Raw genomic sequence first — 16,155 nt, 5'->3', positions numbered from 1 at the left:
AGCGGGGATGAGCCTGGGGAGGCGCCCGGGCATGTCTGGACCCAGTCCCCGCAGCCTGCCCCTTGCTGGGGCAGTACCCCCGGAGGCCAGGAAGGTCTGGGCAAGGCTGGCCAGGGGCAGGGGCCCTGCTGGGTCCTGCCCCTGGCCTGTGGGGCCTCTGAGCACAACAGGCCCTCTCCCGCTGGAAGACCTCCCCGGCTGCCTTCAAAGGCCGCTTTGCAAGCACTCTCGCCGGCTGTTCCCGCCAGCCGCGCAAAATGCTCCCGAGCCCGGGAGAAAAGCGCTTCGGGGTGGTGCTCTCTCCCGGGCCTTGGCCCTGAGCCTGGGGGCCAGGCAGGGGGTCCACCCTCCCAGGCCAAGGCAGAACCACATGCACACGTCTGTTCCTGGCCCCTGCACCGGCAGAGAGCTCGGGGGAGCCAGAGTCTGTCAGGCAGCTGCTGGGCTGGCCGCCTGTGTGGGAAGGGGCAGAGCCGACCTAGGGGCACACTGGGCCTCTTGCTCTCCCTGCTGCCCTGAGGCTGCTGGGCCAAAGAGGTCTTGGGCATCCAGCCCCTTGCTGGTCCCTTCCCTCTGACGAGGCCCTCTGAGCTCCAGCACCTTGCAGTGTGGAGACAGCCCCTGCCAGCAACCTCCTCTCCAAGGAGGCCTCAAGCGAGGCCTAGGCCCAGGGGAAAGGCACCAGCGGGGATGAGCCTGGGGAGGCGCCCGGGCATGTCTGGACCCAGTCCCCGCAGCCTGCCCCTTGCTGGGGCAGCACCCCCGGAGGCCAGGAAGGTCTGGGCAAGGCTGGCCAGGGGCAGGGGCCCTGCTGGGTCCTGCCCCTGGCCTGTGGGGCCTCTGAGCACAACCGGCCCTCTCCCGCTGGAAGACCTCCCCGGCTGCCTCCAAAGGCTGCTTTGCAAGCACTCTCGCCGGCTGTTCACGCCAGCCGCGCACAATGCTCCCGAGCCCGGGAGAAAAGCGCTTCGGGGTGGTGCTCTCTCCCGGCCCTTGCCCCTGAGCCTGGGGGCCAGGCAGGGGGTGCACACTCCCAGGCCAAGGAGGAACCACATGCACACGTCTGTTCCTGCCCCCTGCACCGGCAGAGAGCTCGGGGGAGCCAGAGTCTGTCAGGCAGCTGCTGGGCTGGCCGCCTGTGTGGGAAGGGGCAGAGCCGACCTAGGGGCACACTGGGCCTCTTGCTCTCCCTGCTGCCCTGAGGCTGCTGGGCCAAAGAGGTCTTGGGCATCCAGCCCCTTGCTGGTCGCTTCCCTCTGACAAGGCCCTCTGAGCTCCAGCACCTTGCAGTGTGGAGACAGCCCCTGCCAGCAACCTCCTCTCCAAGGAGGCCTCAAGCGAGGCCTAGGCCCAGGGGAAAGGCACCAGCGGGGATGAGCCTGGGGAGGCGCCCGGGCATGTCTGGACACAGCCCCCGCAGCCTGCCCCTTGCTGGGGCAGTACCCCCGGAGGCCAGGAAGGTCTGGGCAAGGCTGGCCAAGGGCAGGGGCCCTGCTGGGTCCTGCCCCTGGCCTGTGGGGCCTCTGAGCACAACCGGCCCTCTCCCGCTGGAAGACCTCCCCGGCTGCCTCCAAAGGCCGCTTTGCAAGCACTCTCGCCGGCTGTTCCCGCCAGCCGCGCACAATGCTCCCGAGCCCGGGAGAAAAGCGCTTCGGGGTGGTGCTCTCTCCCTGCCCTTGCCCCTGAGACTGGGGCCACGCAGGGGGTCCACACTCCCAGGCCAAGGCAGAACCACATGCACACGTCTGTTCCTGCCCCCTGCACCGGCAGAGAGCTCGGGGGAGCGAGAGTCTGTCAGGCAGCTGCTGGGCTGGCCGCCTGTGTGGGAAGAGGCAGAGCTGACCTAGGGGCACACTCGGCCTCTTCTTCTCCCTGCTGCCCTGAGGCTGCTGGGCCAAAGAGGTCTTGGGCATCCAGCCCCTTGCTGGTCCCTTCCCTCTGACGAGGCCCTCTGAGCTCCAGCACCTTGCAGTGTGGAGACAGCCCCTGGCAGCAACCTCCTCTCCAAGGAGGCCTCACCGAGGCCTAGGCCCAGGGGAAAGGCACCAGCGGGGATGAGCCTGGGGAGGCGCCCGGGCATGTCTGGACCCAGTCCCCGCAGCCTGCTCCTTGCTGGGGCAGCACCCCCGGAGGCCAGGAAGGTCTGGGCAAGGCTGGCCAGGGGCAGGGGCCCTGCTGGGTCCTGCCCCTGGCCTGTGGGGCCTCTGAGCACAACCGGCCCTCTCCCGCTGGAAGACCTCCCCGGCTGCCTCCAAAGGCCGCTTTGCAAGCACTCTCGCCGGCAGTTCCCGCCAGCCGCGCACAATGCTCCCGAGCCCGGGAGAAAAGCGCTTCGGGGTGGTGCTCTCTCCCGGCCCTTGCCCCTGAGCCTGGGGGCCAGGCAGGGGGTCCACACTCCCAGGCCAAGGCAGAACCACATGCACACGTCTGTTCCTGCCCCCTGCACCGGCAGAGAGCTCGGGGGAGCCAGAGTCTGTCAGGCAGCTGCTGGGCTGGCCGCCTGTGTGGGAAGGGGCAGAGCCGACCTAGGGGCACACTGGGCCTCTTGCTCTCCCTGCTGCCCTGAGGCTGCTGGGCCAAAGAGGTCTTGGGCATCCAGCCCCTTGCTGGTCCCTTCCCTCTGACGAGGCCCTCTGAGCTCCAGCACCTTGCAGTGTGGAGACAGCCCCTGCCAGCAACCTCCTCTCCAAGGAGGCCTCAACCGAGAACTAGGCCCAGGGGAAAGGCACCAGTGGGAATGAGCCTGGGGAGGCGCCCGGGCATGTCTGGACCCAGTCCCCGCAGCCTGCCCCTTGTTGGGGCAGTACCCCCGGAGGCCAGGAATGTCTGGGCAAGGCTGGCCAGGGGCAGGGTCCCTGCTGGGTCCTGCCCCTGGCCTGTGGGGTCTCTGAGCACAACCGGCCCTCTCCCGCTGGAAGACGTCCCCGGCTGCCTCCAAAGGCCGCTTTGCAAGCACTCTCGCCGGCTGTTCCCGCCAGCCGCGCACAATGCTCCCGAGCCCGGGAGAAAAGCGCTTCGGGGTGGTGCTCTCACCCGTCCCTTGCCCCTGAGCCTGGGGGCAAGGCCGGGGGGCCACACACCCAGGCCAAGGCAGAACCACATGCACACGTCTGTTCCTGCCCTCTGCACCGGTAGAGAGCTCGGGGGAGCCAGAGTCTGTCAGGCAGCTGCTGGGCTGGCCGCCTGTGTGGGAAGGGGCAGAGCCGACCTAGGGGCACACTGGGCCTCTTGCTCTCCCTGCTGCCCTGAGGCTACTGGGCCAAAGAGGTCTTGGGCATCCAGCCCCTTGCTGGTCCCTTCCCTCTGACGAGGGCCTCTGAGCTCCAGTACCTTGCAGTGTGGAGACAGCCCCTGCCAGCAACCTCCTCTCCAAGGAGACCTCAACCGAGGCCTAGGCCCAGGGGAAAGGCACCAGCGGGGATGAGCCTGGGAAGGCGCCCGGGCATGTCTGGACCCAGTCCCCGCAGCCTGCCCCTTGCTGGGGCAGTACCCCCAGAGGCCAGGAAGGTCTGGGCAAGGCTGGCCAGGGGCAGGGGCCCTGCTGGGTCCTGCCCCTGGCCTCTGGGGCCTCTGAGCACAACCGGCCCTCTCCCGCGGGAAGACCTCCCCGGCTGCCTCCAAAGGCCGCTTTGCAAGCACTCTCGCCGGCTGTTCCCGCCAGCCGCGCACAATGCTCCCGAGCCCGGGAGAAAAGCGCTTCGGGGTGGTGCTCTCTCCCGGCCCTTGGCCTGAGCCTGGGGGCCAGGCAGGGGGTCCACACTCCCAGGCCAAGGCAGAACCACATGCACACGTCTGTTCCTGCCCCCTGCACCGGCAGAGAGCTCGGGGGAGCCAGAGTCTCTCAGGCAGCTGCTGGGCTGGCCGCCTGTGTGGGAAGGGGCAGAGCCGACCTAGGGGCACACTGGGCCTCTTGCTCTCCCTGCTGCCCTGAGGCTGCTGGGCCAAAGAGGTCTTGGGCATCCAGCCCCTTGCTGGTCCCTTCCCTCTGACGAGGCCCTCTGAGCTCCAGCACCTTGCAGTGTGGAGACAGCCCCTGCCAGCAACCTCCTCTCCAAGGAGGCCTCAACCGAGGCCTAGGCCCAGGGGAAATGCACCAGCGGGGATGAGCCTGGGGAGGCGCCCGGGCATGTCTGGACCCAGTCCCCGCAGCCTGCCCCTTGCTGGGGCAGTACCCCCGGAGGCCAGGAAGGTCTGGGCAAGGCTGGCCAGGGGCAGGGGCCCTGCTGGGTCCTGCCCCTGGCCTGTGGGGCCTCTGAGCACAACCGGCCCTCTCCCGCTGGAAGACCTCCCTGGCTGCCTCCAAAGGCCGCTTTGCAAGCACTCTCGCCGGCTGTTCCCGCCAGCCGCGCACAATGCTCCCGAGCCCGGGAGAAAAGCGCTTCGGGGTGGTGCTCACTCCCGGCCCTTGCCCCTGAGCCTGGGGGCCAGGCAGGGGGTCCACACTCCCAGGCAAAGGCAGAACCACATGCACACGTCTGTTCCTGCCCCCTGCACCGGCAGAGAGCTCGGGGGAGCCAGAGTCTGTCAGGCAGCTGCTGGGCTGGCCGCCTGTGTGGGAAGGGGCAGAGCCGACCTAGGGGCACACTGGGCCTCTTGCTCTCTCTGCTGCCCTGAGGCTGCTGGGACAAAGAGGTCTTGGGCATCCAGCCCCTTACTGGTCCCTTCCCTCTGAGGAGGCCCTCTGAGCTCCAGCACCTTGCAGTGTGGAGACAGCCCCTGCCAGCAACCTCCTCTCCAAGGAGGCCTCAACCGAGGCCTAGGCCCAGGGGAAAGGCACCAGTGGAAATGAGCCTGGGGAGGCGCCCGGGCATGTCTGGACCCAGTCCCCGCAGCCTGCCCCTTGTTGGGGCAGTACCCCCGGAGGCCAGGAAGGTCTGGGCAAGGCTGGCCAGGGGCAGGGACCCTGCTGGGTCCTGCCCCTGGCCTGTGGGGTCTCTGAGCACAACCGGCCCTTTCCCGCTGGAAGACGTCCCCGGCTGCCTCCAAAGGCCGCTTTGCAAGCACTCTCGCCGGCTGTTCCCGCCAGCCGCGCACAATGCTCCCGAGCCCGGGAGAAAAGCGCTTCGGGGTGGTGCTCTCACCCGGCCCTTGCCCCTGAGCCTGGGGGCCAGGCAGGGGGGCCACACTCCCAGGCCAAGGCAAAACCACATGCACACGTCTGTTCCTGCCCCCTGCACCGGTAGAGAGCTCGGTGGAGCCAGAGTCTGTCAGGCAGCTGCTGGGCTGGCCGCCTGTGTGGGAAGGGGCAGAGCCGACCTAGGGGCACACTGGGCCTCTTGCTCTCCCTGCTGCCCTGAGGCTGCTGGGCCAAAGAGGTCTTGGGCATCCAGCCCCTTGCTGGTCCCTTCCCTCTGACGAGGGCCTCTGAGCTCCAGTACCTTGCAGTGTGGAGACAGCCCCTGGCAGCAACCTCCTCTCCAAAGAGGCCTTAACCGAGCCTAGGTCCAGGGGAAAGGCACCAGCGGGGATGAGCCTGGGGAGGCGCCCGGGCATGTCTGGACCCAGTCCCCGCAGCCTGCCCCTTGCTGGGGCAGTACCCCCAGAGGCCAGGCAGGTCTGGGCAAGGCTGGCCAGGGGCAGGGGCCCTGCTGGGTCCTGCCCCTGGCCTGTGGGGCCTCTGAGCACAACCGGCCCTCTCCTGCTGGAGACCTCCCCGGCTGCCTTCAAAGGCCGCTTTGCAAGCACTCTCGCCGGCTGTTCCCGCCAGCCGCGCACAATGCTCCCGAGCCCGGGAGAAAAGCGCTTCGGGGTGGTGCTCTCTCCCGGCCCTTGCCTCTGAGCCTGGGGGCCAGGCAGGGGGTCCACACTCCCAGGCCAAGGCAGAACCACATGCACACGTCTGTTCCTGCCCCCTGCACCGGCAGAGAGCTCGGGGGAGGCAGAGTCTGTCAGGCAGCTGCTGGGCTGGCCGCCTGTGTTGGAAGGGGCAGAGCCGACCTAGGGGCACACTGGGCCTCTTGCTCTCCCTGCTGCCCTGAGGCTGCTGGGCCAAAGAGGTCTTGGGCATCCAGCCCCTTGCTGGTCCCTTCCCTCTGACGAGGCCCTCTGAGCTCCAGCACCTTGCAGTGTGGAGACAGCCCCTGGCAGCAACCTCCTCTCCAAGGAGGCCTCAACCGAGGCCTAGGCCCAGGGGAATGGCACAAGCGGGGATGAGCCTGGTGAGGCGCCCGGGCATGTCTGGACCCAGTCCCCGCAGCCTGCCCCTTGCTGGGGCAGTACCCCCGGAGGCCAGGAAGGTCTGGGCAAGCCTGGCCAGGGGCAGGGGCCCTGCTGGGTCCTGCCCCTGGCCTGTGGGGCCTCTGAGCACAACCGGCCCTCTCCCGCTGGAAGACCTCCCCGGCTGCCTCCAAAGGCCGCTTTGCAAGCACTCTCGCCTGCTGTTCCCGCCAGCCGCGCACAATGCTCCCGAGCCCGGGAGAAAAGCGCTTCGGGGTGGTGCTCTCTCCCGGCCCTTGCCCCTGAGCCTGGGGGCCAGGCAGGGGGTCCACACTCCCAGGCCAAGGCAGAACCACATGCACACGTCTGTTCCTGCCCCCTGCACCGGCAGAGAGCTCAGGGGAGCCAGAGTCTGTCAGGCAGCTGCTGGGCTGGCCGCCTGTGTGGGAAGGGGCAGAGCCGACCTAGGGGCACACTGGGCCTCTTGCTCTCCCTGCTGCCCTGAGGCTGCTGGGCCAAAGAGGTCTTGGGCATCCAGCCCCTTGCTGGTCCCTTCCCTCTGACGAGGCCCTCTGAGCTCCAGCACCTTGCAGTGTGGAGACAGCCCCTGCCAGCAACCTCCTCTCCAAGGAGGCCTCAACCGAGGCCTAGGCCCAGGGGAAAGGCACCAGCGGGGATGAGCCTGGGGAGGCGCCCGGGCATGTCTGGACCCAGTCCCCGCAGCCTGCCCCTTGCTGGGGCAGTACCCCCGGAGGCCAGGAAGGTCTGGGCAAGGCTGGCCAGGGGCAGGTGCCCTGCTGGGTCCTGCCCCTGGCCTGTGGGGCCTCTGAGCACAACCGGCCCTCTCCCGCTGGAAGACCTCCCCGGCTCCCTCCAAAGGCCGCTTTCCAAGCACTCTCGCCGGCTGTTCCCGCCAGCCGCGTACAATGCTCCCGAGCCCGGGAGAAAAGCGCTTCGGGGTGGTGCTCTCTCCCGGCCCTTGCCCCTGAGCCTGGGGGCCAGGCAGGGGGTCCACACTCCCAGGCCAAGGCAGAACCACATGCACACGTCTGTTCCTGCCCCCTGCACCGGCAGAGAGCTCGGGGGAGCCAGAGTCTGTCAGGCAGCTGCTGGGCTGGCCGCCTGTGTGGGAAGGGGCAGAGCCGACCTAGGGGCACACTGGGCCTCTTGCTCTCCCTGCTGCCCTGAGGCTGCTGGGCCAAAGAGGTCTTGGGCATCCAGCCCCTTGCTGGTCCCTTCCCTCTGACGAGGCCCTCTGAGCTTCAGCACCTTGCAGTGTGGAGACAGCCCCTGGCAGCAACCTCCTCTCCAAGGAGGCCTCAACCGAGGCCTAGGCCCAGGGGAAAGGCACCAGCGGGGATGAGCCTGGGGAGGCGCCCGGGCATGTCTGGACCCAGTCCCCGCAGCCTGCCCCTTGCTGGGGAAGTACCCCCGGAGGCCAGGAAGGTCTAGGCAAGGCTGGCCAGGGGCAGGGGCCCTGCTGGGTCCTGCCCCTGGCCTGTGGGGCCTCTGAGCACAACCGGCCCTCTCCCGCTGGAAGACCTCCCCGGCTGCCTCCAAAGGCTGCTTTGCAAGCACTCTCGCCGGGTGTTTCCGCCAGCCGCGCACAATGCTCCCAAGCCCGGGAGAAAAGCGCTTCGGGGTGGTGCTCTCTCCCGGCTCTTGCCCCGGAGCCTGGAGGCCAGGAAGGTGGTCAACATTCCCAGGCCAATGCAGAACCACATGCACACGTCTGTTCCTGCCCCCTGCACCGGCAGAGAGCTCGGGGGAGCCAGAGTCTCTCAGGCAGCTGCTGGGCTGGCCGCCTGTGTGGGAAAGGGCAGAGCCGACCTAGGGGCACAATGGGCCTCTTGCTCTCCCTGCTGCCCTGAGGCTGCTGGGCCAAAGAGGTCTTGGGCATCCAGCCCCTTGCTGGTCCCTTCCCTCTGACGAGGCCCTCTGAGCTCCAGCACCTTGCAGTGTGGAGACAGCCCCTGGCAGCAACCTCCTCTCCATGGAGTCCTCAACCGAGGCCTAGGCCCAGGGAAAAGGCACCAGTGGGGATGAGCCTGGGGAGGCGCCCGGGCATGTCTGGACCCAGTCCCCGCAGCCTGCCCCTTGCTGGGGCAGTACCCCCGGAGGCCAGGAAGGTCTGGGCAAGGCTGGCCAGGGGCAGGGGCCCTGCTGGGTCCTGCCCCTGGCCTGTGGGGCCTCTGAGCACAACCGGCCCTCTCCCGCTGGAAGACCTCCCCGGCTGCCTCCAAAGGCCGCTTTGCAAGCACTCTCGCCGGCTGTTCCCGCCAGCCGCGCACAATGCTCCCGAGCCCGGGAGAAAAGCGCTTCGGGGTGGTGCTCTCTCCCGGCCCTTGCCCCTGAGCCTGGGGGCCAGGCAGGCGGTCCACACTCCCAGGCCAAGGCAGAACCACATGCACACGTCTGTTCCTGCCCCCTGCACCGGCAGAGAGCTCGGGGGAGCCAGAGTCTGTCAGGCAGCTGCTGGGCTGGCCGCCTGTGTGGGAAGGGGCAGAGCCGACCTAGGGGCACACTGGGCCTCTTGCTCTCCCTGCTGCCCTGAGGCTGCTGGGCCAAAGAGGTCTTGGGGATCCAGCCCCTTGCTGGTCCCTTCCCTCTGACGAGGCCCTCTGAGCTCCAGCACCTTGCAGTGTGGAGACAGCCCCTGGCAGCAACCTCCTCTCCAAGGAGGCCTCAACCGAGGCCTAGGCCCAGGGGAAAGGCACCAGCGGGGATGAGCCTGAGGAGGCGCCCGGGCATGTCTGGACCCAGTCCCCGCAGCCTGACCCTTGCTGGGGCAGTACCCCCGGAGGCCAGGAAGGTCTGGCCAAGGCTGGCCAGGGGCAGGGGCCCTGCTGGGTCCTGCCCCTGGCCTGTGGGGCCTCTGAGCACAACCGGCCCTCTCCCGCTGGAAGACCTCCCCGGCTGCCTCCAAAGGCCGCTTTGCAAGCACTCTCGCCGGCTGTTCCCGCCAGCCGCGCACAATGCTCCCGAGCCCGGGAGAAAAGCGCTTCGGGGTGGTGCTCTCTCCCGGCCCTTGCCCCTGAGCCTGGGGGCCAGGCAGGGGGTCCACACTCCCAGGCCAAGGCAGAACCACATGCACACGTCTGTTCCTGCCCCCTCCACCGGCAGAGAGCTCGGGAGAGCCAGAGTCTGTCAGGCAGCTGCTGGGCTGGCCGCCTGTGTGGGAAGGGGCAGAGCCGACCTAGGGGCACATTGGGCCTCTTGCTCTCCCTGCTGCCCTGAGGCTGCTGCGCCAAAGAGGTCTTGGGCATCCAGCCCCTTGCTGGTCCCTTCCCTCTGACGAGGCCCTCTGAGCCCCAGCACCTTGCAGTGTGGAGACAGCCCCTGCCAGCAACCTCCTCTCCAAGGAGGCCTCAAGCGAGGCCTAGGCCCAGGGGAAAGGCACCAGCGGGGATGAGCCTGGGGAGGCGCCCTGGCATGTCTGGACCCAGTCCACGCAGCCTGCCCCTTGCTGGGGCAGTACCCCCGGAGGCCAGGAAGGTCTGGGCAAGGCTGGCCAGGGGCAGGGGCCCTGCTGGGTCCTGCCCCTGGCCTGTGGGGCCTCTGAGCACAACCGGCCCTCTCCCGCTAGAAGACCTCCCCGGCTGCCTGCAAAGGCCGCTTTGCAAGCACTCTCGCCGGCTGTTCCCGCCAGCCGCGCACAATGCTCCCGAGCCCGGGAGAAAAGCGCTTCGGGGTGGTGCTCTCTCCCGGCCCGTGCCTCTGAGCCTGGGGGCCAGGCAGGGGGTCCACACTCCCAGGCCAAGGCAGAGCCACATGCACACGTCTGTTCCTGCCCCCTGCACCGGCAGAGAGCTCGGGGGAGCCAGAGTCTGTCAGGCAGCTGCTGGGCTGGCCGCCTGTGTGGGAAGGGGCAGAGCCGACCTAGGCGCACACTGGGCCTCTTGCTCTCCCTGCTGCCCTGAGGCTGCTGGGCCAAAGAGGTCTTGGGCATCCAGCCCCTTGCTGGTCCCTTCCCTCTGACGAGGCCCTCTGAGCTCCAGCACCTTGCAGTGTGGAGACAGCTCCTGCCAGCAACCTCCTCTCCAAGGAGGCCTCAACCGAGGCCTAGGCCCAGGGGAAAGGCACCAGCGGGGTTGAGCCTGGGGAGGCGCCCGGGCATGTCTGGACCCAGTCCCCGCAGCCTGCCCCTAGCTGGGGCAGTACCCCCGGAGGCCATGAAGGTCTGGGCAAGGCTGGCCAGAGGCAGGGGCCCTGATGGGTCCTGCCCCTGGCCTGTGGGGCCTCTGAGCACAACCGGCCCTCTCCCGCTGGAAGACCTCCCCAGCTGCCTCCAAAGGCCGTTTTGCAAGCACTCTCGCCGGCTGTTCCCGCCAGCCGCGCACAATGCTCCCGAGCCCGGGAGAAAAGCGCTTCGGGGTGGTGCTCTCTCCCGGCCCTTGCCCCTGAGCCTGGGGGCCAGGCAGGGCGTTCACACTCCCAGGCCAAGGCAGAACCACATGCACACGTCTGTTCCTGCCCCCTGCACCGGCAGAGAGCTCGGGGGAGCCAGAGTCTGTCAGGCAGCTGCTGGGCTGGCCGCCTGTGTGGGAAGGGGCAGAGCCGACCTAGGGGCACACTGGGCCTCTTGCTCTCCCTGCTGCCCTGAGTCTGCTGGGCCAAAGAGGTCTTGGGCATCCAGCCCCTTGCTGGTCCCTTCCCTCTGACGAGGCCCTCTGAGCTCCAGCACCTTGCAGTGTGGAGACAGCCCCTGGCAGCAACCTCCTCTCCAAGGAGGCCTCAACCGAGGCCTAGGCCCAGGGGAAAGGCACCAGCGGGGATGAGCCTGGGGAGGCGCCCGGGCATGTCTGGACCCAGTCCCCGCAGCCTGCCCCTTGCTGGGGCAGTACCCCCGGAGGCCAGGAAGGTCTGGGCAAGGCTGGCCAGGGGCAGGGGCCCTGCTGGGTCCTGCCCCTGGCCTGTGGGGCCTCTGAGCACAACCGGCCCTCTCCCGCTGGAAGACCTCCCCGGCTGCCTCCAAAGGCCGCTTTGCAAGCACTCTCGCCGGCTGTTCCCGCCAGCCGCGCACAATGCTCCCGAGCCCGGGAGAAAAGCGCTTCGGGGTGGTGCTCTCTCCCGGCCCTTGCCCCTGAGCCTGGGGGCCAGGCAGGGGGTCCACACTCCCAGGCCAAGGCAGAACCACATGCACACGTCTGTGCCTACCCCCTTCACCGGCAGAGAGCTCGGGGGAGCCAGAGTCTGTCAGGCAGCTGCTGGGCTGGCCGCCTGTGTGGGAAGGGGCAGAGCCGACCTAGGGGCACACTGGGCCTCTTGCTCTCCCTGCTGCCCTGAGGCTGCTGGGCCAAAGAGGTCTTGGGCATCCAGCCCCTTGCTGGTCCCTTCCCTCTGACGAGGCCCTCTGTGCTCCAGCACCTTGCAGTGTGGAGACAGCCCCTGCCAGCAACCTCCTCTCCAAGGAGGCCTCAAGCGAGGCCTAGGCCCAGGGGAAAGGCACCAGCGGGGATGAGCCTGGGGAGGCGCCCGGGCATGTCTGGACCCAGTCCCCGCAGCCTGCCCCTTGCTGGGGCAGTACCCCCGGAGGCCAGGAAGGTCTGGGCAAGGCTGGCCAGGGGCAGGGGCGCTGCTGGGTCCTGCCCCTGGCCTGTGGGGCCTCTGAGCACAACCGGCCCTCTCCCGCTGGAAGACCTCCCCGGCTGCCTCCAAAGGCCGCTTTGCAAGCACTCTCGCCGGCTGTTCCCGCCAGCCGCGCACAATGCTCCCGAGCCCGGGAGAAAAGCGCTTCGGGGTGGTGCTCTCTCCCGGCCCTTGCCCCTGAGCCTGTAGGCCAGGCAGGGTGTCCACACTCCCAGGCCAAGGCAGAACCACATGCACACGTCTGTTCCTGCCCCCTGCACCGGCAGAGAGCTCAGGGGAGCCAGAGTCTGTCAGGCAGCTGCTGGGCTGGCCGCCTGTGTGGGAAGGGGCAGAGCCGACCTAGGGGCACACTGGGCCTCTTGCTCTCCCTGCTGCCCTGAGGCTGCTGGGACAAAGAGGTCTTGGGCATCCAGCCCCTTGCTGGTCCCTTCCCTCTGACGAGGCCATCTGAGCTCCAGCACCTTGCAGTGTGGAGACAGCCCCTGGCAGCAACCTCCTCTCCAAGGAGGCCTCAACCGAGGCCTAGGCCCAGGGGAAAGGCACCAGCGGGGATGAGCCTGGGGAGGCGCCCGGGCATGTCTGGACGCAGTCCCCGCAGCCTGCCCCTTGCTGGGGCAGTACCCCCGAAGGCCAGGAAGGTCTGGGTAAGGCTGGCCAGGGGCAGGGGCCCTGCTGGGTCCTGCCCCTGGCCTGTGGGGCCTCTGAGCACAACCGGCCCTCTCCCGCTGGAAGACCTCCCCGGCTGCCTCCAAAGGCCGCTTTGCAAGCACTCTCGCCGGCTGTTCCCGCCAGCCGCGCACAATGCTCCCGAGCCCGGGAGAAAAGCGCTTCGGGGTGGTGCTCTCTCCCGGCCCTTGCTCCTGAGCCTGGGGCCAGGCAGGGGGTCCACACTCCCAGGCCAAGGCAGAACCACATGCACACGTCTGTTCCTGCCCCCTGCACCGGCAGAGAGCTCGGGGGAGCCAGAGTCTGTCAGGCAGCTGCTGGGCTGGCCGCCTGTGTGGGAAGGGGCAGAGCCGACCTAGGGGCACACTGAGCCTCTTGCTCTCCCTGCTGCCCTGAGGCTGCTGGGCCAAAGAGGTCTTGGGCATCCAGCCCCTTGCTGGTCCCTTCCCTCTGACGAGGCCCTCTGAGTTCCAGCACCTTGCAGTGTGGAGACAGCCCCTGCCAGCAACCTCCTCTCCAAGGAGGCCTCAAGCGAGGCCTAGGCCCAGGGGAAAGGCACCAGCGGGGATGAGCCTGGGGAGGCGCCCGGGCATGTCTGGACCCAGTCCCCGCAGCCTGCCCCTTGCTGGGGCAGTACCCCCGGAGGCCAGGAAGGTCTGGGCAAGGCTGGCCAGGGGCAGGGGCCCTGCTGGGTCCTGCCCCTGGCCTTTGGGGCCTCTGAGCACAACCAGCCCTCTCCCGCTAGAAGACCTCCCCGGCTGCCTCCAAAGGCCGCTTTGCAAGCACTCTCGCCGGCTGTTCCCGCCAGCCGCGCACAATGCTCCCGAGCCCGGGAGAAAAGCGCTTCGGGGTGGTGCTTTCTCCCGGCCCTTGCCCCTGAGCCTGGGGCCAGGCAGGGGGTCCACACTCCCAGGCCAAGGCAGAACCACATGCACACGTCTGTTCCTGCCCCCTGCACCGGCAGAGAGCTCGGGGGAGCCAGAGTCTGTCAGGCAGCTGCTGGGCTGGCCGCCTGTGTGGGAAGGGGCAGAGCCGACCTAGGGGCACACTGGGCCTCTTGCTCTCCCTGCTGCCCTGAGGCTGCTGGGCCAAAGAGGTCTTGGGCATCCAGCCCCTTGCTGGTCCCTTCCCTCTGACGAGGCCCTCTGAGTTCCAGCACCTTGCAGTGTGGAGACAGCCCCTGGCAGCAACCTCCTCTCCAAGGAGGCCTCAACCGAGGCCTAGGCCCAGGGGAAAGGCATCAGCCGGGATGAGCCTGGGGAGGCGCCCGGGTATGTCTGCACCCAGCCCCGCAGACTGCCCCTTGCTGGGGAAGTACCATCGGAGGCCGGGAAGGTCTGGGTAAGGCTGGCCAGGGGCAGGGGCCCTGCTGGGTCCTGCCCCTGGCCTGTGGGGCCTCTGAGCACAACCGGCCCTCTCCCGCTGGAAGACCTCCCCGGCTGCCTGCAAAGGCCGCTTTGCAAGCACTCTCACCGGCTGTTCCCGCCAGCCGCGCACAATGCTCCCGAGCCCGGGAGAAAAGCGCTTCGGGGTGGTGCTCTCTCCCGGCCCTTGCCCCTGAGCCTGGGGGCCAGGCAGGGGGTCCACACTCCCAGGCCCAGGCAGAACCACATGCACACGTCTGTTCCTGCCCCCTGCACCGGCAGAGAGCTCAGGGGAGCCAGAGTCTGTCAGGCAGCTGCTGGGCTGGCCGCCTGTGTGGGAAGGGGCAGAGCCGACCTAGGGGCACACTGGGCCTCTTGCTCTCCCTGCTGCCCTGAGGCTGCTGGGCCAAAGAGGTCTTGGGCATCCAGCCCCTTGCTGGTCCCTTCCCTCTGACGAGGCCCTCTGAGCTCCAGCACCTTGCAGTGTGGAGACAGCCCCTGCCAGCAACCTCCTCTCCAAGGAGGCCTCAACCGAGGCCTAGGCCCAGGGGAAAGGCACCAGCGGGGATGAGCCTGGGGAGGCGCCCGGGCATGTCTGGACCCAGTCCCCGCAGCCTGCCCCTTGCTGGGGCAGTACCCCCGGAGGCCAGGAAGGTCTGGGCAAGGCTGGCCAGGGGCAGGGGCCCTGCTGGGTCCTGCCCCTGGCCTGTGGGGCCTCTGAGCACAACCGGCCCTCTCCCGCTGGAAGACCTCCCCGGCTGCCTCCAAAGGCCGCTTTGCAAGCACTCTCGCCGGCTGTTCCCGCCAGCCGCGCACAATGCTCCAGAGCCCGGGAGAAAAGCGCTTCGGGGTGGTGCTCTCTCCCGGCCCTTGCTCCTGAGCCTGGGGCCAGGCAGGGGGTCCACACTCCCAGGCCAAGGCAGAACCACATGCACACGTCTGTTCCTGCCCCCTGCACCGGCAGAGAGCTCGGGGGAGCCAGAGTCTGTCAGGCAGCTGCTGGGCTGGCCGCCTGTGTGGGAAGGGGCAGAGCCGACCTAGGGGCACACTGAGCCTCTTGCTCTCCCTGCTGCCCTGAGGCTGCTGGGCCAAAGAGGTCTTGGGCATCCAGCCCCTTGCTGGTCCCTTCCCTCTGACGAGGCCCTCTGAGTTCCAGCACCTTGCAGTGTGGAGACAGCCCCTGCCAGCAACCTCCTCTCCAAGGAGGCCTCAACCGAGGCCTAGGCCCAGGGGAAAGGCACCAGCGGGGATGAGCCTGGGGAGGCGCCCGGGCATGTCTGGACACAGTCCCCGCAGCCTGCCCCTTGCTGGGGCAGTACCCCCGGAATCCAGGAAGGTCTGGGCAAGGCTGGCCAGGGGCAGGGGCCCTGCTGGGTCCTGCCCCTGGCCTGTGGGGCCTCTGAGCACAACCGGCCCTCTCCCGCTGGAAGACCTCCCCGGCTGCCTCCATAGGCCGCTTTGCAAGCACTCTCGCTGGCTGTTCCCGCCAGCCGCGCACAATGCTCCCGAGCCCGGAAGAAAAGCGCTTCGGGGTGGTGCTCTCTCCCGGCCCTTGCCCCTGAGCCTGGGGCCAGGCAGGGGGTCCACACTCCCAGGCCAAGGCAGAACCACATGCACACGTCTGTTCCTGCCCCCTGCACCGGCAGAGAGCTCGGGGGAGCCAGAGTCTGTCAGGCAGCTGCTGGGCTGGCCGCCTGTGTGGGAAGGGGCAGAGCCGACCTAGGGGCACACTGGGCCTCTTGCTCTCCCTGCTGCCCTGAGGCTGCTGGGCCAAAGAGGTCTTGGGCATCCAGCCCCTTGCTGGTCCCTTCCCTCTGACGAGGCCCTCTGAGTTCCAGCACCTTGCAGTGTGGAGACAGCCCCTGGCAGCAACCTCCTCTCCAAGGAGGCCTCAACCGAGGCCTAGGCCCAGGGGAAAGGCATCAGCCCGGATGAGCCTGGGGAGGCGCCCGGGTATGTCTGCACCCAGCCCCGCAGCCTGCCCCTTGCTGGGGAAGTACCATCGGAGGCCGGGAAGGTCTGGGCAAGGCTGGCCAGGGGCAGGGGCCCTGCTGGGTCCTGCCCCTGGCCTGTGGGGCCTCTGAGCACAACCGGCCCTCTCCCGCTGGAAGACCTCCCCGGCTGCCTGCAAAGGCCGCTTTGCAAGCACTCTCACCGGCTGTTCCCGCCAGCCGCGCACAATGCTCCCGAGCCCGGGAGAAAAGCGCTTCGGGGTGGTGCTCTCTCCCGGCCCTTGCCCCTGAGCCTGGGGGCCAGGCAGGGGTTCCACACTCCCAGGCCAAGGCAGAACCACATGCACACGTCTGTTCCTGCCCCCTGCACCGGCAGAGAGCTCGGGGGAGCCAGAGTCTGTCAGGCAGCTGCTGGGCTGGCCGCCTGT

Source organism: Cervus elaphus, unplaced genomic scaffold (assembly GCF_910594005.1).
Source record: "Cervus elaphus unplaced genomic scaffold, mCerEla1.1, whole genome shotgun sequence".
Lineage (NCBI taxonomy): Eukaryota > Metazoa > Chordata > Mammalia > Artiodactyla > Cervidae > Cervus > Cervus elaphus.
The sequence above is the reverse complement of the archived record's forward strand: the minus strand, read 5'-3'. Positions refer to the sequence as shown.